This window comes from Choloepus didactylus, chromosome 4, assembly GCF_015220235.1.
Source record: "Choloepus didactylus isolate mChoDid1 chromosome 4, mChoDid1.pri, whole genome shotgun sequence".
Classification (NCBI taxonomy): domain Eukaryota; kingdom Metazoa; phylum Chordata; class Mammalia; order Pilosa; family Megalonychidae; genus Choloepus; species Choloepus didactylus.
The window spans coordinates 108,456,178-108,481,882 of record NC_051310.1 but is presented as its reverse complement, the minus strand read 5'-3'; the positions used below and the strand labels follow the sequence as shown (position 1 = coordinate 108,481,882).

Below are 25,705 nucleotides of genomic sequence, written 5' to 3'. Positions count from 1 at the left end.
CGAGCAGGTAGAAAGTTGTTTTGCAGGCATGAGGCATCGGTTCACCCTGGTCCTTAGAAGGCTGCACGAGAAGTCACTAGGTTAGCAGGCTCCAGGAGCTGGGGGAGAGAGGGGAGCAGCCTGGGAGCTACTGAGCTTGTAAGACTCTCCTCCTCGCCCCACCCCCACCCCCACCCCTGCAGGCTCAGAGTTCCTGGAGCCTGACATCCTTTCTGGAACCTGAAGTGAAAATGCTCAGGAAGGAATCGATTGGTGTGGTTGGAGCAGGGTGGATTTCGCTCTGGGGAAGGGCATCGATAAACTGATTGCACTTCTTAATGGCTGTTCAGAGATGGCCTGTGGCAAGGCGGTGAAGTTCATCTTCTCCAGGAGCCCTCCTCCCCTCTCTGGACGGCTCTGCCCCCCTCACAGAGGGAACAAATCCCTCCTGCCTCTGTTATCACCTGTTATCCAGGGAGCATTTGGGTCACAGCGAGTAATTTCAGCAGCATTGTCATTTATGCTGGTTCATTCATTCAACAAGCATTTGCTGAGTGTCTGCTGGGTGAAGGGGAGATGGAGCTAAACAAGAACCACTTGGTCCCTGCCCCCCAGACCTGGCTGGGAGTGACCACTGATGGGTGCTCTTGTGGGCAGGTGAGGAGTGTGACGAAGGAGTGTCAGATGCTCTGGGAGGGGACCCTGGGCAGGGGCAGCACGTCCCAGAACAAGGCACTGGTCGTGTGACAAAGCCACAGAGACGATCTTGCCCAAGTTCCTCCTTGGGCAGCTGAGGCCAGAGAGGGAAAGTGTTGTCCACGGGCCCCCCACAAGCCAGTGGTCGACCTACCCCTTTCTGCAGTGCTGTGCCTTTCTCTCCATGACTCCTGGGGCTTGAGAACTATTCTCTGCTTCATGCGACAAATGTAACAGAGCGCAGCTGGTGCCTGGTCCAAGGTGGGGTGCTGGGACGAGGAAGATGTACTGAGCTCAGAGAGCTTATTCAAGGAGGCCTCAGGGACCAGCCAGATAAGGAAGGCTCGGGATCCCAGGCAGGGGAGAGAAAAGCAGGCAGAAATCCCCTGCTCAGCCTCCGAGGGGGTCTGCTCCCCGAGGCAGGGCCCTAACGTGGCCCCCTGGACTCAGACTGCGCTCTCAGCTGAGCAGGCTGCTGTTAGCTCCTGGGGCCATCGGTCATCCCCTGGGAGTGTCTGGATAGGCTCGCAGCTGGCAGAGCTCCCTCAGCCTCAGTATCCTTGTCTGTCTGAGCAAGAACCATGGAGCTCACCCCTGGAGTTGCTGGGGAGAATGAAATGGGAGTGGGGGTGGTGTCTGTCAAGTGCTTGCTCAGAGCTGGGCATGTGGTGGGACTCTGCAAATGTCAGCTCTTACCATTTGCAGGTGTGCTGCCTTTCTTCTGGAGTTTTCCAGGGGTTCAGCCCAGGTGCAGTGCAGGAACTGAGACCTGGGTACCATGGGTTCCTGCATGGCGACCACCCCTTTCTTGTAAATAAATGACCTCGGGCTAACCTTCGGTCTTCTGGGCCTTAGCCTCCTGCTCACGGAAAGTTGCTTGGGCCTCGGGCCCAGGAGTGGGTGGTGGGACCAGAAGAGTGTCACATAACATTTTCTGGGAAACAGACCAAGCAGGGGTGAGTGCTCCCAAGCCACCTGCGTGGAGCAGGGGCTGCTAGGGCCGCTGCTCACTTCCTCAGTTCCAGCCAGGAACTGTGTTCAGGGTTGGCGGAGCCCTCCATCCATTACTGCACAGCATTTTGCCTTCTTTAGGCCTTGGCTGGGGCACTTGGGGCCACCTGTCCAGGGAATAGTTTGGGGAGCCCTGTTTGCTGGGACGGAGTGATGACCCCAATCCAGCCCTCAGGACCATCAAAGTCAGCACTTTGTCTTTGGTTTCCCCCACTTCCTCTTTCTGGCCCCTGCCCCTGCTCCAGCCCATTCCTACCGCCCTCTCCCAGCACCATGTTCCTGTCTCTGACAACTCAGAACTTCAGACCCCAATCTCAGACCTAGGACCACAAGGAATTTCAGAGATCCGGGCGCCTCTCCACCCATTTTACAGATGAGGAAACAAGCCTGGGAGGTGGGTGAGGGTTTACTCAGACCTCTGGACCCCAGCCCAGAGTCATTCTGAGTATTGGGAACTTAACTTGCTCCCCCTCCAAAGGCCTTTGAACTTTAAGAGAGGATACAAGGAATGGGGCTGTGTGACTTGAAGCATAATAAACAGAGAAATAAAACTGCAGCTCATGTTACAAAGAAAAGACTAATTTCCTTGTAGGAAGAGCTCCTACATAGCCATAAGAAAAGGCCAATAAAAAAATTGATAAGTGGACAAAGTATAGGAAGACAATTTTCAAAAAGGATATACCAATGACTCTCAAATATCCGAAAAGTTACTCAACCTTACTTGTAAGAGAAATGTAAATTAAAACTTCAGTAAGAGACCCTCTGTCACAATTATGCTGAAGATCAAAGTGTGACAGCACTGAGCTGCTGAGGGTGTGGGGACAGGCACGCCGGATGGGACAGGTGGCAACAGGAACCAGTGGCACCTCTGGGGAGACCAGTTGGGCGACACCTGTCAAAACGTTTGATCCAGCAAATCCAATTCTAGGAATGTGCAATACAGATAAATGTGTGAAGTGTGTTGGGGTGGTTTACAGTCATGTTCTTAAAGTTAATTCATTCCTGTGGGTGTGAACCCATTGTATGTGGGACCTTTTGGTGAGGCTACTTTAGTTAAGGCATGACGCACCTGTCAGGATGGTTCTTATTCCTATTGCTGGAGTGCTTTATAAGCAGAATGAAATTCAGACACACAGAGAGAAAGCCACGGGAAGCGAGGGGCTGAGGGTTGACGGAGCCTGGAAGGGAAGGGAGAGGCCAGGAGAGGTTGCTATGTGCATTGCCATGTGACAGAAAAGCCCGGGACCAAGGATTTGCTGACAGCCAGCCCCTGAACATCAATCTTTGGGAAGAAAGCATTGCCTTGATGGTACCTTGATTTGGACTTTTTCCCAGCCTGAAAACCATGAGCTAATAAATTCCCATGTTTAAGCAAACCCATTGCATGGTATTTGCTTGAACAGCCAAGGAAACTAAATCATGTGTAAAAAGTCATTCATTGTAGCATTATTTATAAAGGCAAAAGATTGAAAAAAATCTCCTGAATGTCAATCAATAGAGGATTGGTCAAATCAATACTGCTCTGTTCATACAGCAGCATTCTACACAACTTTTAAACACAGTGACCACACTGACGGCCTTACCTACGCCACATAGAACAAAACCTCCCAGCTCTGCCCAGTCAACCCACAGAATCACACAAAACACTAAATTATTATTGTTTTAAATCATTTAAAGAACAAGAGGTCTCTACATGTTCCAACAAGGAAAGGGCCCCAAGATATATTGACATGCTCCCACTTATGTGAAAATAGAGATAAGAACACACACATGTACACACACTTATGCACACAGTGTGTTTGCATTTGTGTTTGTAAATGTGTATAATATCTGGAAGTCTTTAACGAGCCTAGTAAAGGTGGTAGCCTCCAAGAAGGGGAACTGGGTGCAGGGGAAGTAGAGCGAGGAGATGCTGTTCATTGCACATCCTTTTGTTCCTTTTGTATTTTTTCCGTCATGCCTGCACTTTCTAGTCTAAATGTATTCATACTTACATTAATTTATGAATCAAATGTCCTCTAGGTACAGCAACCAAGGGAAGGCAGCAACAGCCTGTATCCTGCTAACTCTCATGGCCTGGAAAGATTCCCACCCAGTCCCCCAGGCCCTGCTCACACAGGGTGATGATTTGTGAGCACCCAGAAGTTTCAGTTCCTGTGGTCTTTTGCTCGGTTCCATTTGGTCTCTTCTCTGTTCTCTGCTAAAATCTCAGCTTTGATCAGGTCTGCTCTGCTGTCCGCTCTGGGTATCTGCAAAGCGTTTCCTCTTTAGATCCTATCTCTGGCGTGTCCTGGGAGACTCAGATCCTTAGACTGGCGTAGCAGAGGGTCTCCAGCCCTCTCAAGTGCTACTGTTTGTCCTCAGCATCTGACCCAGCCCAACCCTGTGGCCCCACCACAGACACTGACCTCAAGAGCTCATGGCTGCAGCCAACTTTGCTCAGAGCAGCCCCTGCCCAGGCTTGAAGTTGATGCCGGAAGGGAGGGCCAAGTGAGAAGCCTGCATGGGCCATTTCCTCAGGCGAAGCGCCAACTTCCTGTCAGTCTGGAACAGAGAACAGTTGGCTGTTTGGCTGAACTTTGGGCTAGAATCCGGCCCTTCCCTTTAACCTGCAGAGGTCTTTGAGAGGTGCTCAGGGGGAGGTAACCTATCGCCCTACCTCTCCTGGGGCCTGTCTGAATAAAAATAACCAACTGACTGCTTCATCAGGGTCCCTCTGTGAGCTTCACACATATTAGCTCATTTTCTCCTTGCAACCACCCTACAGGGAGAAAAGCCCATTGCACTATTTCATAGACAAGGAAGCTGCGGCACCAAGGGGGTTAATTCCTGGAGGTCATACACCTGGGAAAGAAGGGTTTGAAAGCAGGCAGAGTGGAGAGGAGAGACAGATGAGGTCAGCAGGGAGATGGAGACCCCAGGAGCTGGGAGAAAGCCCCAGTGAAGACTGGTGAGGAAGCCCAGGGGAGAGGGAGAGCAGGGCAGTGGGGAAGTGCCCCTTCCCTCCCGCTCCTGACTGCTCCAGCCAGATGGGGAAGCCAGCAGAGGAGGGGACCCTGTCCTGTTTGTTCAGGGCTTGCTCCTTTTCCAAAGCCTGTCAGTTTCATCTCAACCTCACAAAGATGAGAGCAGGGGCTCCCGCCAACAACCTCAGGCTGCTGGTGACTGTGCTGTTTGGCCCACACAGAGCTTTAGGAGCCAGTGGAGTGGGGCTGGATTAGGCTTGTTCCCCCGGTCAGGGGCCCCCTGCCCACTGCCTTGTGAGTTGACGTGTTCATGTGCCACATCCGGCGCTGGGCCTGCCTCGGAGCTCGTGATGCTCTGACTGACAGGTGAGTGCTTCCCGGTTCACCGAGGAGAGAGTGGCCAAAATGTACCTCCTCTCTTTACAGGTGCAGAAGCCATGTTCAGAGAGGAGAAAAAACTTGCTCAGGTCACCTGGAGCGTAGGAGGGAGACAGAGCTGGGGGCTCAAACCTGAAGATAGAACCTTTGCCTCACCAGGTGCCTGAGGGGAGGGGGCTGAACTCAGCCCATGTTGAAGGTAACTGCAGCCTCTGCCCACCGCCCACCCCTCCCTGGGGGCCTGGGAGAGGAAAGCTTCCACCTGGGTTTCCTCGTCGCTTTTTTTCCATGCTCATTGGCGTGATCCCCTCTTGCGCTGAGACCCTCTTCTCTCTGGGTCTTTGTGGGGTGACCTCGGTCAGGACTGTATGTGGCTGGCTCTGTCTTCTGCTGAAAGGCCGACCACAGAAGCCACACCGGGGGGTCCCGGCGAGGGCGTGCAGCGTCACGTGGCTGGGCCTGTGGCCTGTGGGCGGATCTGGGGAAGGAGTTGGGGAGGATGGGCTCTGAGGAACCTCTGCCTTCCCTCCACAAACTCCCTCCTGACTCTAGAATAAAAAAGGCAGAAAGGAACCTCTTCACCTACCCTCCCCTTCCCAGAGGCGCCTCGCTTCCTTCCACAGCCAGTCTAGGCTTAGCTTTGATTTCTAGACCTTTCCTGATCTGCTCTCACCCTCTGATCCTTTTGGCCAAGCTTGTTTCTTTATCCTCCCTGCCTCATTCCTGCTCCTGCCTGGAATTTCTGTCTCTAGCTTCCCTCCCATCTGCTCAAGCAAACACTTCCAAGATTCCTTTAAGCCAGGCAGAAGCTGCCCCTGACCCCAGAGCCTGGCTTCTCGGACTGCCCCACCCCTCTTCAGCCCCCAAGCAGCCTCCTCCAATCTCCTCCCCCACCCAGTACAGAGTCTCCACCCTCGGTCTCCAGGCCTGGGTGACACAGTAGCCGGAAGCAGGGTTTGCAAAGGCTTCAGGAAGGGTCCGAGTGTGAGGCCACCCAGAAGGGAGCAGGTTTGGACTGTAAAACCCAATCACAGAATCCCAGAGAAAATGGAAGTGGGTCACAGCCCGCATGAGGGAGCTGGGTTGCCCCTGAGGATGGAGGCTGTGGGAGCAGCCTGGGGGCAGTGCCTCCCTGAGACCTTGAGGTGGTCTCCAAGGGTCCCAGTTCTCTGGGCTGGCCACAGTGCAGTTCTGACTGGGGCATGGAAGTCACTTAAGTGACCTTATTATTATTATAATAATTATGAGTATAATTTACAGTTTTAAAATATAGTATAATTTAATCCTCATGAGGTCAACAGTTGCTAAGACTGTGCTTCCCTCTTTAGGATGGCTGACTGGGTCTCCTCTGATGGTGATTCCCAGTTGACTGTGGCACAGTCTGGTCTTCAGACTGGATGCTCGACAACCAAGTCCCATACCTGCTTCTTACACCCCTCTCCCTTGGAGACTTGACATCGTGTAGGGCAGTGTCTCCTTGGCACGGTTCTGGCCCCACCACATACCACCAGCTGGGTGACTGCCAGCAAGTGCTTGACTTCTCCAGGTCTGTCTCTCATGGCTCATCTGAACAGGGATGTGATAGAGCCCATCTTGAAGAGCTGTTATAAAGATTACAAACATGAAGCAACTCCTTCGGCTCATTCTGGCACCCAGGTAGTGCTCGGGACATGCTGACTGTGGATAGGATCTCTCTCCCCAAATGCCCTTTCTTGCAGGGGGACATCATGGTGGCTTTTCAGCAGCCAGCCTTGTCCTGACCAGGACGTGCACAAGCAATCGCAGCCTCTTCTGCTTGTGGAGCTTGTGATCGTCAGATTGTTTTTGTGTGCTGGATCTTCCAGTCCCTTGGGCAGCTGGCGCAGTGGGATTATTTTCTGCACTTGACAGATAAGGAAAGTTTGTGATGGGTGTAAAGGCACTTAGCAAGAAAGGGTAAACAAAGCCTGGAATGAAAGCTTTGGAGTCCAGCTCAAGGTGGATTTTCCTGTAATACTTCTCTTGGTTCCTTGTTCATGCTTCATTTGAGTCCTTTCCAAAAACTGAAATCTGATTCTGACAAACCCACAGACAGTCACCCCTCTGTGTGGGCTGCTGGCCCCAGACACCAGCGCTGTGAGTGTCTCTTTAAGGCCTCTGAGCTGCCCTGTGCTGTGCAGCTTTCCCACCCAGCATTTGTGGTATTCACCAACCCACTGCAGCCTCTAATTGTGTAATCTAATGCACAGCCTTTCCTCCCTCTGGGTCCTCCCCCACCTCCCTCCACCCCATTCTAGAAGGTCTCCAAGGCCACAAAGGACTGGTCTCTCCCACGCTAAGGCCACACGGGACTGGGCTCTCCCACGATACCCTGAGTGGAAGGCGGCCATGTGGTCAGAAGGCAGCGGCTGTCATCATTTCCACAGCCTGCAGGCCTCCCCGAGGGACGACTGCGCTAAAGGTGACTGGCTTGGAGCTCCTGGAGAGGCCACTTTCTTCTCAGTTGGGTCCAGTTGGGTGGAACAAGCCTCTAATCAGAGAACACCCCTGAGGACTTCTGCCCAGCCTCCGCCGCCTCTCTCAAAGCAAAGAAGAGGCAGAGAGAGGAGGGGGCTAGGGCAGGGCAGGAGAAGAAACGCCTCCCCAAGTTCCCGGGGCTGCTGTCTCCTCCAAACCAGCTTTCTGTCAGGGCCAAGAGACACAAGCCCATCTGGGGCCAGCCCCTCCTCCTTATTTTCCTGAAGCCTTTAAAAGTGGGGTCTCTGGATACCTGCTCCTCTCCAACTTGTCCCGGGAGAGGTAGCTAGAAATGGCTGCCCATAGCTCCCTCTGGGTGGTTCCCAACGCCTCCTCCTCTGCTAGGAAAATAAATCACTCTAATCAAGTCCCAGGAGCCCCAGAGACAGCCGGGCAAGCTGTGGCAGAGGCTTCTGGTCCTGCTCCTTGTTTGGCGGTGGCAAAGCTGTGCCTTGGCACCTGGTCTTTGACCTCTCGGCTTTTCTTTCTCAATATATCCAAAGCCTGGTATTGAGAAAACTCCCAATCCTCCTTGAAACGCATTCATGAGGTTGACAATGTAAATTCTGTCCTCAGTTCAATCATTCTTTCATCAAACATCTGTTGCCAGCCAAAAGGGTTGGGTGGAAAGACAGACACAGCACCTGCCCCCAGGCCATCTAGTACCATTGAGGTGTTCTGTTGCCAGTGAATCTAGTGGGCTGAAGAAATGCAAAAGCCCTGGTTGTTGGCCAGGGAGGCCTGAGTTCTAGAAGATTCTGCTTTAAGACTTGTTGCGTGAACTCAGGCAAGTTACTCAGCTGCCCTGAGCCTCTGTTTCCTCACCTGAAAAATAGGACTGTGAGGCTGGTATGAGACAAGGAAGCCCAGGACTTTGCCTTTGGTGAGCCCCCATATCAGCAGCTGGGTCTCACCTCCATTTCTCAGGCGGGAGCTGGGGGCCAAGCGCTGGGACCTGATAAACTTCATTCCCTAGGCTTGTTTAGAGAGAGCTTCAAACCCATGTCTCAGGTGAGCGTGTACAGAGTTAGAGGAGGGGAGGGTCAGCTGTCTGGCCAGGGAGCTGGGATGCAAAAGGCATAGAGCATCCCCCTGCTTGCAGTGAGCTCACAACCTTAGAAGACAGGCTCGGTCAAGACCAAGAAACGAGTAACCAACAAGTCAGAGAGAAATTACAGGACTGGGGATAAATGTCGGTAGGTGCCAGAGAGAGAAGGCCTCTCTGTGTGTTGGTGGATGACTTCTTGGGTATTGCCTGCTTGGGCTGTTCATCAGCGCACCTTTTGGGACTGGAGGGGAAAGGGTTGTTTCAGGGGCTTAGGAGCAGCAAAGCAAAGATGTTTAAATATATGGTACAGAGAAAAAGAACTTAGTGACAGCCAGGAGCCTGTCGTTCCTGCCCTGGATTCGTGTCCCCTCTGGGCCTCAGAGGGAATAGGCCTAAAAGTTAAGAGCTTAAATTTACTGAGTTCTTATTATGAGCAGGGCACAGTTCCAAACTCTTTACATGGATTACCTTATTTAACCCCTGTCCCATGCCTTTGAGGGAGGCATGCCGTGTAGATGGAGGAGCTAGGGTATAGCAGCGGTTAAGCCACTTGTCCAAGATCACACAGCTTGCAAGGGGCGAAGGGAGAATTGTGGATGTGGCAGCCGGGCCAGCCTAACTTCTTCTCAGACTGCCTGGCTGCAAGGGGGTTTTTCCGCTGTAGAATCTCAGAGCCCTGGGCTGTGGTGGGTAGGGGCTGCCTGGCGGGGGGGCCCCATGTGCCATGGAAGCTGGGGGACCTGTCATCTGTGCTGCTGGCCTGCACACACCTGCCATCAGCTGCCTCAGTAATGGTGCCTCCGTGACAACCCCACCTGGCCTGCCCTGGAGAATGGGCCTGGCAAGCAGCTCCTGCAGGCCGCCCTGCTGCTGCGTGACCGTGGTATTCTCCCTGCACGTGTGCAGGGGAGGCCTGGATTTGGTAAGACTCATGTCTGCCATCAGTCTCTGAGGGAGCTGGTGCCATTTAGTCTCTCAAGGCTACAACTGTCCCCAGCTGCAAAATAGATATCACAATGTCTTCTCCACTGATGACACAGGGTTGTGAAATGTTGGGAATGACAGACTGGCCTGGCATGACCTCATCTGAGGAGCAGGACTGCCAGGGAATGTCTGTGTTAGGCCAGGCACTGGGATCATATCAGCGAAGATGTTGGCCAGAGGAGGAAACTGAAGTTCAGAGGGGCTCCCTGGCCTCCCCAAGCCCCGCATGTGGGAGGCAATGTAGCTGGGCCTGACTCCTAGAACAGTGCTCTTCCCATCCGTTCTCCCCAAGTGGTGGGATTGTCCTCAGGCTCAGCCTTTAAGAAGCCACCAGAGCCTGAACTGTGCTCCTGCTTGCCAGCATGAGGGGCCATGAGCTACAAATTCAGGGACTGCAAGGAGTGACTGCAAGCTGAGCTGAGGCGGGCGGCCACTCAGCGGCAGGGGAGGCTGTGGGGAGCTGAAGGGGCTGGCGTTTCCTGGCGGAAGGCCACTCCATCCTTTCCCAACCCTCTTTCCTTCTAAGCACCTGCAGGCACACTTCCTGTGGGGCAGCGAGATGGCACACAGAGCAGAGGTTTCCAACGTTCTCACTCGGCCTGAACAAGGGTGGAGGTCTGGGCTAGGCCCTTTCATCCACCAACAAATTAATTTCATTCTCGTATAGTGTGAAAGACATCTTACAACATCAGCATCTGGTCCCAGAATTCCTCTAAGGGAGGGAACAGCCTCTGTTGAGAATAATCAGACATGAGCATTTGGGGCAGGAGGGAGGAGAATGTGGAGCTGTGGAGCCAGCAGTGAGGGAGGGAGAAGGGAGCGGGTGAGAGGGCATCACAGTGGGGGGCAGTTCCCAGAGGCCCGTCACTAGTGGTCACGAAGGGGCTGACCTCACCGTGGGGGTGAGAGGTGTGGGGAGGAGTGGGAAAGCAGCCCAAGGGGCAGAGTGAGGCAGAGGGGCCTGGGCACTGGGCCCCCGGGGAGCTCTCAGCTGATAGCCGGAATGTGGGATTGGGCCCTGAGCTCCTTTGGGCTGTGCTGTTTGGGGGTGAGGCCTACATCTCCCAGCGCAGGGGTGCCTATTCTTCAGAGCACCCCTCTGCAGGTGGAGATCCGCCCAAGGTTGCCTCCCAGCTGGTGAGAAGCGGAGCCGGGAGTCAGAGCCAGGTTTCCCTGATTCTAAACTCAAGGGCGAGTTTGGCCTGGCCGATGGCAGAATGGTGGTGCTGATTACGTTTGTCTTCTATTCCACCTTCTCTCTCCTTCACTTCCCTTTGACTCCTTAATAACCCTCTTCCCTTGTTCTAACTGACTCTAAGCCAGAGAAGGATGCTGAAGCTTCCCACTGAGGCCCGGGACATTCTCCCTGACAGCTAGAAGAGGTTATACTTTAAAAGAGGCCCCCAAGGAGAGCAATGCCCAATGCAAAGGCAACACCTCCCAAAGGCATATTGTGCCTCACCGGGGCCTGGGGCAGCCACTCCTGACACTGAAAAGCCAAGCGAAGGCATGCCAAATGCCTTAAAGCTCAGTCTACACGGCAAAGTGGCAAAAAGAAAAAAAAAAAAAAATATATATATATATATTTAAAAAAACCTCGTTGATTTAAAAGAGTAACGACAGGGAAAAATGCATTTTCATCAGCTAGTCTTCTCATGGCTGAATCCCCACAGCAAGCTCCAAATTCTGACATTAGGAAATAAATCAAAATAACTTTGCTGTGTTTAGCCTCATTTTGCCACACCACTCGCCTTTGAGTTAAAAAGCAACAGGTACCGTGGTGTCTCTCCCAGAAACACAGGAACAGTTTTAAAATGCAATTATGGGGGCTGGTGGAAAGAAAGGGGAAAAATGTTTTTCTTCAATTGATGTATGATTGCCCCCATGCTGTTTGGAATCGTATTTTTTGCTGAGCTCTGCTAAGAAGTGCTATTTGCAGGGAGCCTGACAGACGGAAGCGATTGGGTTTGGCAGATCTAAATGTATTATTTTAGCAGGTCTCCAAGGAAAGATTCCGGGAGGGGCGCTGGCCTTTTAAAGTGCAGAGGACAACATGGCTGCTCAGCCTCAATCCTGCCTGTCAAGACCAATTAAGCGGCCGGGAGACAGCCCCCGAGCTGAGCTTTCTGGAGAGGCCCGGCCCCTCGCTTCTCCCCAGCATGGCCTCTTCTCCCGTTCTCCTGCAGGCCTTGGCTCCCACTCAACAAATCCCATCAGTCATTCGCTCACCCAGCAAGGGCTTCTCAGAGAAAATGCAGTAGGCCTGGCCCCTGCTTGGCACTGCAGAGCTTAGAAGGGGGCTTGGATCAGAGAGGGGCTCAAAGGAGGCTGGGCCCACAGCAGGGGAGAAAGGGGTGGAAGCTGGCCAAGAAAAGGGTCAGCACTGCCTGGAAAGCCCGGGGCATTTGGTGCCAGGCCACATGGGGGAGGAAATAGAGGCAGAGCGTGTGGGAAGAAAGTCATGGTTCTCAGATGTCAGGCCAAGGGTGGACATTAGTCCATGAGGAAATGGGGCAAATGGTGTCCCCCAAGGCAGGGTTAGGACAAGAGCAGGATGACAATAGCTAATTACCACAGTGAACTCCGTCTGAGCTCCTACTATGGACCCGACACTGTTCCAAGCATTTTACCTACATTGCCATTTAATCGTCACGATTGTGTAGTAGGTTTAATTATTATCCCAAATTTACAGATGGAACCAAGGCACAGAGAGGAGAAGTATCTACCCAAGGTCACTCACAGCTGGTAAGTAGCAGAGACTGGACTTGAACTCACACCCTCAACTAATCTGCTGTGGGGAATCCAACAGAGACTGGCCCTGGGGTCAGGCCCAGGCCAGGCTGGACCAGCAGCCAAGCAGGAGGATGGGCTGACACATGCCTGGGGCCCCTTCTCCTCCCCTCCCTTTCCTTTCCCTTTTCCTTCCCTTCCCTTCCCTTCCCTTCCCTTCCCTCCCCTTCCCTTCCATAAACACTTGCTGAGCCATTACAAAGTGCCAAGCACTGTTATAGGCTAGGAAAAATGAAGTGGATGGTCATATGAAGAAAATGGCCATTTACATAGATAAAATACAGTCTAAGATGATGGTGCAAGAGCAGAGGGTATGGCAAGATACGGAAGTAGCATAGAGGGGTAATTGATTCCATTAGTCTTCTTGGAGGGTGAGTCAGGGAAGGCTTCCTGGAGAAGGTGACATCTAATCTGAGTTTTTAAGGATGAATAGAAGTTTGTTCTTTAGATAGAAGGGGTTAGCACAGGGACTAGCAAGTGAAAGTCCCTGGGTGAAAAAATGTGAAAGTCCTTGGGTGAAGGAAGATCCTGGACGGGCTGGTAAACCATGCTGACAGGCAGGCTGGGTTCCGCGATGGAGATTGGGGGGGAGAAGGGTTGATTCCATCTTGAATGGCTATAGTGACTGGGGTAGGAGCCTAGCTGATGTTTCCAGTAGGGGAAAGAAAGCTGTAGATTATCTAACCCAGAGCTTCTCATCCTCAGTCCTATTGACATTTTGGAATGGAAAGTTCTCTGCTGTGGGGTCTGCCCTGTGGCGTCCACCCACCAGATGCTAGTAGTACCTCCCCCACCCCCCACAGTGACCAAACCAAAAATATCTCCAGACAGAGCTAACTGTCCCCTGGGGGGTAAAATTGCCCCCAGTTAAGAGCCATTGCTCTAGACCCCACCATTTAAGAGAAAATGAGGAATGCACAAGAAAAAAAACAACCACACAATGGTTGGAAGATATGGGACTTTTGTTTGGTTGACATCCTAAATGACAGATCCCTGGCAGAATGTTCTAGAGAACTTGGGGGCAGAGAAGAGAGGACTAGAAGATAGTGGGTTTCAGGCTTCCTGGGCAGACATTCAGATCTGGAATGGCAAATACAAGCTATATGTGTCCTCATTCTTCTGTTCTCATCCCACTTCCAAGGCAGACATCACTAATCAATCACAGTGTTCTTTCCCACCGAGTCAGAATACGCTCCCAGAATCCTCAATGCAGCATTCCAGGGGCCACTGCAGCTTGGTAGGGGCAGCACAAGAGACAAATCCTGTCCCTTCTATGAACTGGATGCCAAGGGGCCTCCCTATCTATATCTAAGCCCCTTTGATTCCAACAGAAGAGAGGCAGGCTACATTCTCCTGGTGAGGCCAAGTACTGCCCTCTTCCATATTCCTCTCCTCCAAGGAAAAGCTGGTCCTGAGAGTGGGGAAGGCATATGGGGAGAGGCATGAGAGGTCTCAGTGGGGTCCAGAGAGAAGCAGGGCAAGGATGCCTCCATGGAGGAGTTGGACTCTGTCATCATAGACTCTGGGATTCTAAGATTCTCTGAACTGTTGGTGGGAGTGGTTGGCTAAATCGTGTCCCCCAGAATTCATGTCCTGGAACCTTAGAAGGTGACATTGTTGGAAATAGGGTCTTGTAGGTGCAATTAGTTAAGGATTTTAAATCATTGTAGATTTAAGATGGGCCCTAAATCTGAGGTCTGGTGTCTTTTTAAGAAGAGGAGAGGACACACACGAGACACAGAGAAGTAGGCCAGGTGAGAAGGAGGCAGAGATTGGAGTGAGGCAGCCACATGTCAAGGAGCGCCAAGGCTTGTTGGGAGACACCAGAAGCTAGGAAGAGGCAAGGAAGGCTTCTTCCCTGGAGCCCCAGAAGATTCCTATTGTTTGAAGTCATCGAGTTTGTGGTCTTTTGTTATGGTAGCCCTAGGACACTAAAATAGTAGAGATGGGGGTGGGAAGGCTCAGAGTTTGTTTATCCCAGGGGCCATCTGAGGGGCTCAGGCTTGCGTGTATCTAGTCCTTCATTTCCTGAGCCTGTCATACCCCAGGCACCAAGCACCCACCTCTTCACTGATCCTAACAGCCTCCCTGGCAGGTAGACCTCATTGTCCCATAGGTGAGGAAACTAAGGCTCAGAGAAGGTAAGTAACTGTCCAGGGTCACACAACCAACAGGAAGCAGAGGCAGGGTTGAAACCTAATGTCACCCACTGTAGGTAGGTTTGTCCTCCACCATGCCATGTCCCTTGACCCACTGGGCTCATCTATTAATGACAGAGGTGCAGGGAGGACAAGCTGTCTGGGAGGCCTTATAACACAGTGGTTGAGGGCTCTGGAGCCAGATGGCCTGGGTTCAAATTTGGACAATCTGCTGCCTAATAGTTGGGTGGTCCTGAATGAGTTATTTAATCACTCTTTGCATTAATTTTGTCATCTGTAACATGGAGATAACAGTTCCTAACTCCTAAAGTTGTGGCAAGAATTTTACGACAATGCTTGGAAAGTGCTTAGCACAGTGCCTGCCACGTACAGTCAGTGCTCAGTAAATCTAGCTATGACTACGGTGAGCAGCCAGCAGCCCCCAGCAGGGCATGGTCAGGAGCCAGGCACCCCCTTGCTCTGTCCTTGACTCTTCAGCCTAGTCTGAGTACCCTCCTCTCTGAGCCCTTCTTAAAGGAAGCTTGCTGCTGGCATATGTTTCCTGTGTCTGGGGCGGCGTGGTGGGCTGACCTCAGGCCCAGCCAGAGCTAAATGTCACAGGAAAGACACAGTCTGTGGTCTGCTGATGGCCTTGCCTAGACGCCTGCTGTTCACAGGGGACCCAAGAGGCAGAGGCCTGCAGGCTCAGCTCACTTGGAACCAGCTGGAAGAGGTGGCGGAGGTTACAGGACTGGCCCTCAGTGAAGGACATTGGGAGTGGCCTGCCCGGAGGCCCTGCCCTCCGGGAGTTGAGGAAAATTGTCAGTTTTTCTGGTTACCTAGCACCTTTTTCCTCTGGGGATTTGCCTTGTGATGAATCCCTGCCTCCTAGAGAGCAGCGTCACACTTGTTTTCCCACCTCTGCAGCAGGGAACAGTTGTGTGGTTGTTGTGAATCTGAAGTCAGGTCTATGGGAAGCACGGGGTGGCTGCAGGAGCCCCCTCCAGGGGTGGGGCTCAGGGGTCGCACCCCCTGCCCAGTGTCCCTGGTACCAAGCCCATGGGTTGAGGGGACTGTCCTGTGGGGTGACTTTTAATCCCTTCTGGGCCGTGCAGCCTCTAAGCTCGGGTGTCTGATCCGATTTGATCCTAGATTGATTTGGGGAGCTACCTGAAATCCTTTAATAAATTTCTATTCTCCTGAGACAGAGTGGATTCCTGTTGTTCCCTCTGTCCTCTGTGTCCCCACGTGACTAATGGATTTTCCTTGGGGGAGTCCAGATAGGATTCTGGAAGACAGCCCCACGCTGTGCTTTTTGTGCTCTGGCATTTATTCCAGTGAAATCAAATTTGATTGACTGGGGAGAGCTGCCTTGGCCTGTGTGTGTGTCTCTTTGTGTGTGTGGCCACAAAATGAGGGTGTGCAGCCTGAGAACAGGGTGTGAAGAGATAGAGGCCGTGCACTGCCCACCCCCTCTGTGCCCTGGGGCAGGGTCTGGGGCTTTGCCTTCCCACCACCTGTCTGGACTAGAGCGGCAGGCACCGTGGCAGGGTGGAAAGACAGTGAGACCGAGGCTTCCTGCCATCTGCAGGCCTCCCCTCGCGGACCCACCCCTTTGTGCCCAGTCTGCAGCAAGTCCAGTGGGGGAAACAGGAAAAAAGACCACCCAGGTTCCAGGATTGGAGGGCACCTGCGTGGTCACGCACCTGGAAAGGGGGGGTTCCAATGTGTTTTAGCCCCAGTGCTCTGCTCTCCAATAAAATCTCATGCAACAAAAGCTGAGCAGCTCTGGGGGCACCTCCCCACTTCTCCCCAGGGCTGCATGCTGGGACCAGACTCTGAGCTGGTCCAGTTACAGTGCTTTTGTTTCAGAGACTGGAACTCCCTGTCAGAGAGAGGGCAATGACTTGTTCAAGGTCTCACAGTTTGCAGGCGAGAGAGACCTATACAAGCACACACACACACACACACACACACACACACGTGCCTGCTCAGACAGTGGACCCTGCAAAGGCCCTCTGTCCTTCATCACCCACAAAGCCTGCTGTCCCTGTTGCTAGCCCTGGGGGCTGGTCACACTTTGCTGCTGCTGCTGCCCAGGGGACCCCAGGTCCAGGTCTTGGGGGTTTCCCCAGGGAGGCCCAGTATCAGTAAAGAGAAGAATGTTCTAGAGGTTCCTCATGGCAGACCTTGGGTTGGGGCTTGATGTAGGTTGGGATGTTTGATTCCAGCACAGCAGGAGGGAGCCAGAAACTGGGAGAGAGGGAGGCTGGGCAGGACCTGGAGAGGGAGGAAGGAGGGAGCTGGGGCAAGGGAGAAGAGACAGAGACAGGGAGAGAGGCCCACAGGCGGGTGGAGATGGAGAGAGGAGCGGGGTGGGACAGGGAGGGCACAGAAAGGGGGTGAGGGGTAGATGTGGGAGCCAGGCCCAGCCACAGCCTTTTCAACACTGAGGTGAGGAAGGGGAAGGGACCCCAACGACTGCAGGCTTCAGGATGTGCCCCTGCAGCAGGGCGGCAGGCGTAGGGTGTGGGGTGGTGTCTGGGGCTCGGTGCTGCTCTCTCAGGCCCCCACATTGCAACTTCTTGAAGTTTCCTGGAGATGCCGGAGCTGCAATGACCCTTACCCCTGGCAGCCTGTGCAGACAGACCCCGCTCGTCCACCAGGAACAGCTGCTCGAAGGACGCACAGCATGTGTGTGTTTGTGCACGTGCGGTGTGTGCATGTGTGTGTGTGTGTGTGTGCGGTGTGTGCATGTGTGTGTGTGTGCTCGTGCGGTGTATGCATGTGTGTGTGTGGCGTGTGTGCCTGTAAGGTGGAGTGTGTGCATGAGTGTCCATGTGAGTGTGTGCATGTGCGTGCAGACCTCTGGGAAAGCTTGTTCTACTGTAAAGGTGGAGGGGGTCCTGGGTGGGGTTTGGGCTTGGCTGGAGGGGAAGGGAGACGAAGAGCCCCACCCCCTTCTCTCCAGGAGACCCTGCACTAAAGTCCCACACGTGCAATGGTTCACTCAACATCTCCTCATGGGGACCCAATGACACCCAAGCTGAACAAGTCCACGTCCAATCACATGGTGCCCCCCTTTCTTTCCAACACCTCCTTCATCCTCCCCATCTCTGCCCCTGGCACCACCTTGCCAGTCTCTCTGGCTGGGAGGAGGGCATTACCCCAGGGGCCTCATCCCCATTCTCCCAGCAGGCTGTGCCCTCCCATGCAGCAGATGCCAGCCACATATGGCTACTAAAGCTTAAACTAAAAGTTAAGTACGACAAACACTCCTGGTCCTCGGTTGCACTAGCCACATTTCAAGTTCTCAAGAGCCACATGAGAAGCTGGTGGCTAAAGTGGTGAATGGCACTGATGAAGAACTTTTCCATCACCGCAGAATATTCTAGCCTCACTCTCAGGCTTCTAGATCTTTGCTTGCGTTGTCACACTGCCCAGGAGGCCCATCTCCCTTTGTCAATGGAAACTTAACACCAAGCTCAGCTCAGAGGCCACCTTCCCCATGAGGCCCACCATGGCTTGAAGTCCCCAGCTCCCACTGATGCTTCTGGGCCGGCCTGGGGCCTATTCTCACCTCTAGGCCACTGGCTTCTCCAGAACAGGGGCTGTGGCTTATTGATTTATCCATTCTGCTTTGTTTGCATCCTTTCTCTTTCTGGCCAGTCCCTCATCCACCCACTCTTGTCCTCTCTGCCACCCCTCTCTCTTTCGCTCTCAAGCCTCTTGGTCTGTTTTGCACACCCTTGTATCGCCTCTCTGATTTCTCTCTTTCCGTTTCCTTCTCTCCCTCTCCCTCTTTGCTAGAGAGATGCTAATTGCACCTGCAATTACCTAATTGCCATGGCAATTAGCCAGTTGCACTCTATTTTGAAGGTGCAAATGGCAAATTGCAGGCATAAGGAGGTAATTTTAGGCACAAAACTGTGCCCAGAGAGCTTGGCCTCAGCCCTGGGGGGCCGAGGGAAGCCCAGAGAGTCAGAGAGAGCAGGGTCTGGAGTGTGACGCTGTCTCCCAGCTGAGGGAAGGTTCCAAGGTGGAGGGATGGAGGTGGGGGGTGGGGCGGAGGGTGGGGAATTTCCCTATAAGCAATCCACACACTCTAGCACAGAGCAAGGACAGCCTGCCAGCTTTAATTGTAGTGATTTTCATATTATCACCAGTGCTGATGAGGACTAATCATTGATACTTAGCAAGGTTGTTCAAGGAGCTGAGAGAGGGCAGGTGCCTGATCCCCCTTTGCAGACTGGCTCAGAGGACTGTACCCCAAGTCTGCCCCTGGGAGGCCACCTCCAGTGTGGAGGACAGAGCATGGGAGCAGGAGTCAGGTGCTGGCTGGCTGTGAGCCCTGGGTGAGCAGAGGTACCACGTGTCCCGAGGGGCAGCTGCTGACCCCCACCCACCCCCATCAGCACCTGCTTTGAGAGTGGTGGTTGTCAGTCTGGACAGTGGGTGTCTGGGAGCAGGTGGCTGTTGTGAGCCCAGGAATGGGAGGTGACAAGAGCACCCCTGCACGCACCCATCTCCAGAAGCATGGAGGTCAGGAACCTGGGCTCTGGCTGGGGTGGGAGAGGGGTCCTGAGATACAGAAGCGGCCTCTGCAGGGACAGGGGAGGATGCACCCTGGGGACTGGCATCAATGCTGCCTTGACTAGGTCAAGGTGCTGTTTTTAGGTAATTCGTGAGTAGCCCTGGGGGTGCCGACAGGAAGCTGGGGGAGATTGTTGTTGTCACTGCTTGTCGTCCCTGTGGCCTCTAGTGACCTTAGACAAGAAATTCCCCAAACAGTCACTGAATCCTATCATGTGCCCAGCATGGGTGGGTGACTGATGCTGGCGATACGGAGGGGCATGATCTGCGGGCGCTGCCCACATGGCTGCACACTGGCTGCCGATTAGACCAGGAGATGAAGGAGACGGCATGGCCAGTGAGAAGCCCAGTCCAGGTCAGCGGCCATCTACTGAGGGACAGTTAATAAACGCTGTTGCCTAGATGGGTGGATGGACGGATGGATGGATGGATGGATGAATGGATGGATAGATGGATGGACAGATGGATGGAAGGACTGATAGAAAGCAAGCTGATGCCTCTCACCGGGCCTCAGTGTCCCTTTGTGTGCCATGAGGAGACTTGGCTTGAGGCCCTTGCCACCTCCCGTACTCTAGAAGGCCATGCTGATGGGATTCCCTCCTGCTCTTCAGCAGCATCCTTTGGCTCACCGTGGCTCCCGGGGTCCCCTGCTGGGAGTGCCCTCCCCTCTCAGCACAATCTGCTGAGTCCTCTAGACCTAGAGGATCCCAGTCCTGTAAGGCACCCCTGCTCACGCCCATTTGGCACTCAGCCAGTGTGGCTCTGAGCCCGGAGGATTTTAAAGCCTTACGGGATCCTAGCTAGCTGGCGTATGGGGCCTTTGCTTCCCCGCTGAGGGAAGGGGATGTATTTTGGTCAGGTTTTCTGTGTCTGGTACATTGTCAGACTCTGCAAATGGGGCAGATTGGCTGGCTTTAAAAAAACCCCAAACTCAGGCCTTGAAGGAGTGAATTTGGGTACAAGAGCCCCCTCAGTCCCATCCCCTCGGCTCTGCTGCCCCTGGACGGGGTGCACAGCTGAACCCCCTGGTTGGCCCGGGGGTGGGCTCAGAGCTGCAGCGGGGCAGGTTGGTCAGGGCTGGGCTGTGGCTGGCACCCCCATATTACCACTGATTCCGGCTCCTTCTACCCGCTCCCGTGGTGGCCTCAGCAGGGACACCCAACTAAACACAACAGCGAGTGTCCGAGGCCTCAAGTACCAGTTAATTAATTCACCAGAGGGAAGGAAGGCTATAAATAAGCGCTGGGAGCGGAGGGGGCGGGCGGGGGCAGGCAGGGGCAGGCTTATTCACCAGCCGCTTCACAGTGTCTGCGCCCTGGCAATGCAGGTTAATGAGCACAAGCCTCCTTGCCAACATAATAGCGACTAAAAATAAAGAAAGAGAAACGAGTCACCCTCCCTGGTGAATCAGACGCCTCCAATTGTAATTTCCATGCTGATACTGTAATTTTCCTGTTCCTCTTGTTCTCCCGGGGCTGATGGAAACGGAACCCCCTCCCTGCAAAGCAGATACAGCTCCTATTCTTCTCCACTCCCTCCTCGGGAAGGAGAGGTCGGCGGGTGGGGAGGGGGGGCCAGCGGAACACCAGCCCGGGGCCAGCTAGGAGGCTCAGGACAAGGGGCTGTCTGCCTGGGAGAGGGAAAAATGAGGTTCAGGTGCATTAAATGACCTGGTAGGTCACACAGCTAGCGAGTAGTAGAGCTAGAATGTTCTCTCTCTTGCGACTTCAAATCCATGTCACTGCTCTGGTCTACCCCTGCACTCCCTCTGGGCTTTTCAGATGAGGAAACGGAGACACAGGGAGGCAGTGACTCATCGACAGTTTCCCAGGAGATCAGCGGCAGAGCTGGGCTAGGACCTGGCACCTGGACTCCCCAGCCAGTGCTCCCCACCCTGCTCAGCACTGTCTCTCCCTGTCCTAACCGTGAACCTGCCCTCCTGGACCCTCTCTCCTGCGCCTTCCCGCCCACACCCGACTCTACACTCCCCGGCTCCTCCAAGGACCAGTAAAATGGAATCCTCCAATTCCCACCCCTCAGTAGAGCACTTGAGCAGCATATCCAGGCTGGCAGAGAGTTTTTGTCCCACTGCCCAGTCCTTGGATGTCATTCTGATCCACCCAGTTGGGGACACATGAAGCTTTTACTCAAGGCCCTGCCTCCTGGGCCTCAGGTAGTCCATACAGTGCCTTTGGATGAATTGGAGGAAGGCACCCCTCTGGGCAGAGGCGGGCTGCACTCAGGCCCTGAGCTTGGCCAGTGGGCCTGCTGGGTTCTCAGGCCCCATTTGCTGCACCCCCACTCCTCTCCCACAGCCCCCACCAGGCTGCTTTTGTGCAATGTGCACACTGAGCAACCTTCTCCAAAGACCTGCCTACCTCTGTCTTCCTGGAAGCCAGCCAAGCCTCCATAAGCTCTCCAAGAGGGTAGAACTTTCATGAAAACTAAATGAGGCTCCCCTCTCCTGCCAATTTCAACCCCCTTTCCCCAGCATACACTGCGAAAGGAAAAAGACCAAAATAAATTGGATTGCCTTGAGTGGATTGCAGCAACTCCTGGAGGGAGCAGTGGGGAGTTGGGGACCCAGCGACTGGGGGAATAAGAGGCCCACCTTGGGAGGTGAACATGGAAACAACTAAACCCAGGAGGGCAGCCGTGAGCCAGATTCCAGAGTCTGACCTAGACATGGGGCCCTGCCACCCTGTGTGTGGGTATTTGTTTCGCCCCGTTGGGAGGAGAGAGGTCTCACTCCTGGCAACGGGGAAGGGAGGGGGCAGGAGGAGGGTGCTCTGCCCACCAGGGTGATGGGCGACGTCCGTTGGCAACTCCCTGGGAGCCCGGTGACAGCCGCCTCAGGAAGAAACCCACCTGGGTGCCCATTCTTCCACCTCAGTGCCGGGCAACATTTTATGTGGCAGATGTCAAGCACAAATTAAAAAGCAGTCCATTTTGCTATTATTATCCCTAATTACTCACCAGCTGAAGGCTCCCTGCAGAGGAAACCTGCTCCATCTCAGGGCCTCGGGCCCACAGACCTGCGGGGAAATTCCTTTTCCTGTGCTTTCCTTCCAGCCTCCACGGCAGAACCTCTTCTCCCCACCCCGCCCCTGAGTGTGTGCATGTGTGTGCACGTATACACACATACACGCACAGTGCTGCTTTCTCTGCCTCCTCTGCACCTAACACCCCAGGCTCTCAGCAGCGGTCTCCATGCTGGACTCTGCATCTTGGGCAACAGCCTTCTCCTCTCTCCTGTCTGCCAGTCTTACCAGCACAGTGGGGCTAAGAGCCACGAGGTAACTGTGCTTTCACATTCCGTTTCCTTTCTGGGCAGTGGGGCAGGTGCAGGTGGGGGTCTCTGCCAGTGGAGAGGTAGAGGTGGAGAATGAGGGGTAAACTGAGGCAGGGGAAAGAAAACAATGCATGGCAGTGGCCCACCTGGGCTGTGCAGGCCGTGCCTCCCACAGAGGCCTGGACGCCCCCAGACTTAGCCTCCCTAAATGGCCAGCATTTCTCCAGGGACTCCTCGAGCCTCCCCCTACCCCCACTCCACACACACAAACACACACACAGCCCTGCAGAGTGATGGACGAGAGGCTCTCCCCTTCTCCCCTCCTCTCTGTTCCCAGAAAAGACATTTCCCTGGCTCTGTCTGGACCTCCACCTCCCAGGAGACCCATTCAATCCATCGGCCCATTATCTGCTGCCTCCTCAGCCTCTCCCTCTCTCCTGGCTCCTGGCCATCAGCATTTCAACTAGCTCAAGCCTCTTCTGTCTTTAAAGCCTCCCTTTCCTGACCTCCTGGCCCCTTTTAGTTATTGCTCCATTTCACAGCCAAACGTCTTCGCTGGGTTGCCGGCACAAGTGTTTCCACTTCCTCACGCCCCCCTCCCTCTGCCTGGCTGCCGGCCCTCCAGGCTGCGGACCCGGCGTCCAGAGGCCACCTTTGACCTCCTTGTTGCTAAATCGAATGGGCACTCTTAAGTCCACACCCCACATGGTCTGTGGAGCGGGTTGACACTGCTGACCACTTCCTCCTCCTGGACCTTCTCTTCTCTTGGCTGCTGTGGCCCCGTGGTCTCCCGGCTTCCTTCCCCTGCCTCGGGCAACTCTGTGTTTACCCAAGTGTGGCTTCCTCTTCCTCTCTGCATCTGGGTTGCTTACAGTTCTGTTCTGGGTTCTCTTCTCTCTCACCCCACAGCCTCTTGTCCACTTCCGTGTCTCCACGTGCCCTAAGCTGGTGACCCCCACTTCTTAGTCATCAGCCTCTTTCCTGCACCTCAAATCAATATGTCCACTTGCCCCCCAGGCATCCCACCAGGCTCCACGAACCCAGTGGGGTCCAAATGGAGTGCCTGGACTTCCACCCCGGCTTGCTCCTTTCCTTCTTTCCTTCTCCACCTCCAACCCCCAAATGCGATGGCCAGAGACTAGACCGAAGTCCTGGGTGCCACTTGCGCCTCCACATCCTGAGGGCCGATTTCCTCCTGCTCCTCTCCCTGCCCACCCCCTTCCCCCACTCCACTGTCGCCCCCCTAGTCGGGGGGTCCTCTCCTTCCCTTGATCGTTGGCTCCAGCCCCCAGACAGTCCCTCTGCCTCCTGCTGCCCGTCTCGGTTCCCCACCCACAGCTGGAGTGAGCTTTCCACCATGCCTGCTCGATTCTAACATTCTTCCATCTGAAAGCTTTCAGTAGTTCCCCAATACCTTCGGGAATAAGTCCAACGTTCTGAACGCACCCTGCAAGGTCCCCGGGAGAAGCGTTTCTCTCCATTGTTCTGCCACACAGAAATCCTCTCCATCCCCTGGAGGCCCCTTGCTTTTTCATGACCCCACCCATCGATACCCTGTAGGCCCTGGGACACTGGGCCACTCTGTCCCCACCTCTCTGCCTGGCTGGCTGGCTGGCTGGTGCTCCCAGCTTAGCTGCCACTGCCCTGGGAGTCCTTCCTGAGCACCTGCCCCAGACCAGGCCTGGCACCTCTCGCAGGTGCTCCCATCGCCCCCTGTACTGACTCCCTCACGGCACCCATCAGCCAGCATTAAGTGCCCTCTTCCCTTTTCCAACTCACCCAGGGACCAGCCCCGAGCCTGGTGTCACAGGCACTGTGTGTATGTGCCGAAGTGGCCCTCAGATGTCTCAGAGCCTGATGCATCACTGCCAGTGGATGGCCAATGGTCTGAGCCATGGCTGTCACCCAGAGGGGCCTGGCCAGTCCTGAGGAGCAGACACGTTGGCCGGCAGCCTTCCAAATGGCAGTGAGGGGCCATGGTGTGAAGGGGCCACACTCCCCCTGCCCTCTCCCTGAAGCCTGCTCCCCACTCCCTAGTCCTCCCTCCCACTCAGAGTCACAGAATCGCTCTAGGTCAGCGTGTGCTATAGAGCACCTCAAGGGCCATAGGTTCAAATCCCATTTACCTCCCACTCCACTTGCCCCATTTCCCTTACTTTAAATGAAACCACTGAGGAGCATTTATTATGAAAGACCCAGGGACTCAGACATAGCAGCATTATTGATAATAGCCCAAAGGGGAAAACAGCCCAGTGTTGATTGACAAATGAATGGATAAACAAAATATGGTACATGCATACAATAGAATATTCTCAGCTGTAAAAAGAAGTTTTGATACATGCTGAAACATGGATGATCCTTGAAAATACTAGGCTGAGCAAAATAACACAGTCACAAAAGGACAAATGTTGTATCATTCCATTTTTATGAAATATCTAGAATAGGCAAATTCAGAGACAGAGAGCAGACTAGAAGTTTCCAGAGGCTGGGGGTGGAGGGAGTTACTCAGTGCTGAATGGGTACAGAGTTTCTGCTTGGGCTGATGAAAAGTTTGGGAAATACAGAGTGGTGACTGCTGCACAATATTGGGAATGTAATTAATGCCACTGAATATATATTTAAAAATGGTTGAAATGGAAAATTTCATGATTTATATATTTTACCACAAAAGGGGAAAAGAAAAAAAAACGGGAAGAGAGATAAGTTGAGCGTCTGAAAGAGACTGGCCAGGCTGCCCGCCCACGGAAGCAACACATTTTCTCAGCTCTGGCCTCCAAAGCGCAGGGGGCTGTGTGCACCTGGGGCGCCGCTGACTCGGGGTCATGAAAACCTGAACAAATCCCTAAGGAGCCAGGAGCACGACCCTACTCTCAGCTCCCCTGGGGACAAGACGCTGGGACCCCCACCCCCCTGCCCTGCTCTTTCTTTCTTTGCCGGGCCTGTGGGAACTGGAGTAGGGTTTACGGTGCCTTGTAAACATGCACAAAGGCCGGCAGCCCAGGCTTCTGCCATCAGCAACCTCCTCGATCAATACCCCTCCCCGCGCTCCAGAGATCAATACAGCTAATGCAGCAATCTGGGGCACCGCTGGGCAGAGTCGCTTGCAGATCTGCTGTTTATTTCCCTCCCAGTTTCTCCTGGTGTCTCCGGCCCTCGCTTCTAAGCTCTTGCTCACCCTTCTCCCCCGGTGACAGCCAGCCTCCCTGGAGCTGTGACCCCGCAGGACAGGAGGGAGGAGGGCGTGCGGGGGCTGTCACCCCTCAGCCGGCTAATGTGGAGGTCTTAATGAATATGAATCGGCTCCTCCTGCGCAGCCCCAGCACCACCGGATTCC

The 25,705-nt window shown here is 54.1% G+C and overlaps 1 long non-coding RNA gene across 2 annotated transcripts; it reads right to left on the bottom strand.

Moving 5' to 3' along the window:
* On the bottom strand, window positions 1-22,115 carry LOC119531828. Of its 2 annotated transcripts, XR_005216415.1 has the most exons (4): window positions 22,056-22,115; window positions 6,536-6,631; window positions 4,095-5,508; window positions 1-61 (listed from the first exon to the last, which is right to left on the bottom strand). It is a non-coding gene; the product is annotated as an uncharacterized LOC119531828 (long non-coding RNA). The 2 variants fall into 2 exon arrangements; XR_005216414.1 differs by lacking the exon at window positions 1-61 and having other exon boundaries at window positions 3,354-5,508.
* Between the last annotated feature and the right edge of the window lie 3,590 nt (window positions 22,116-25,705).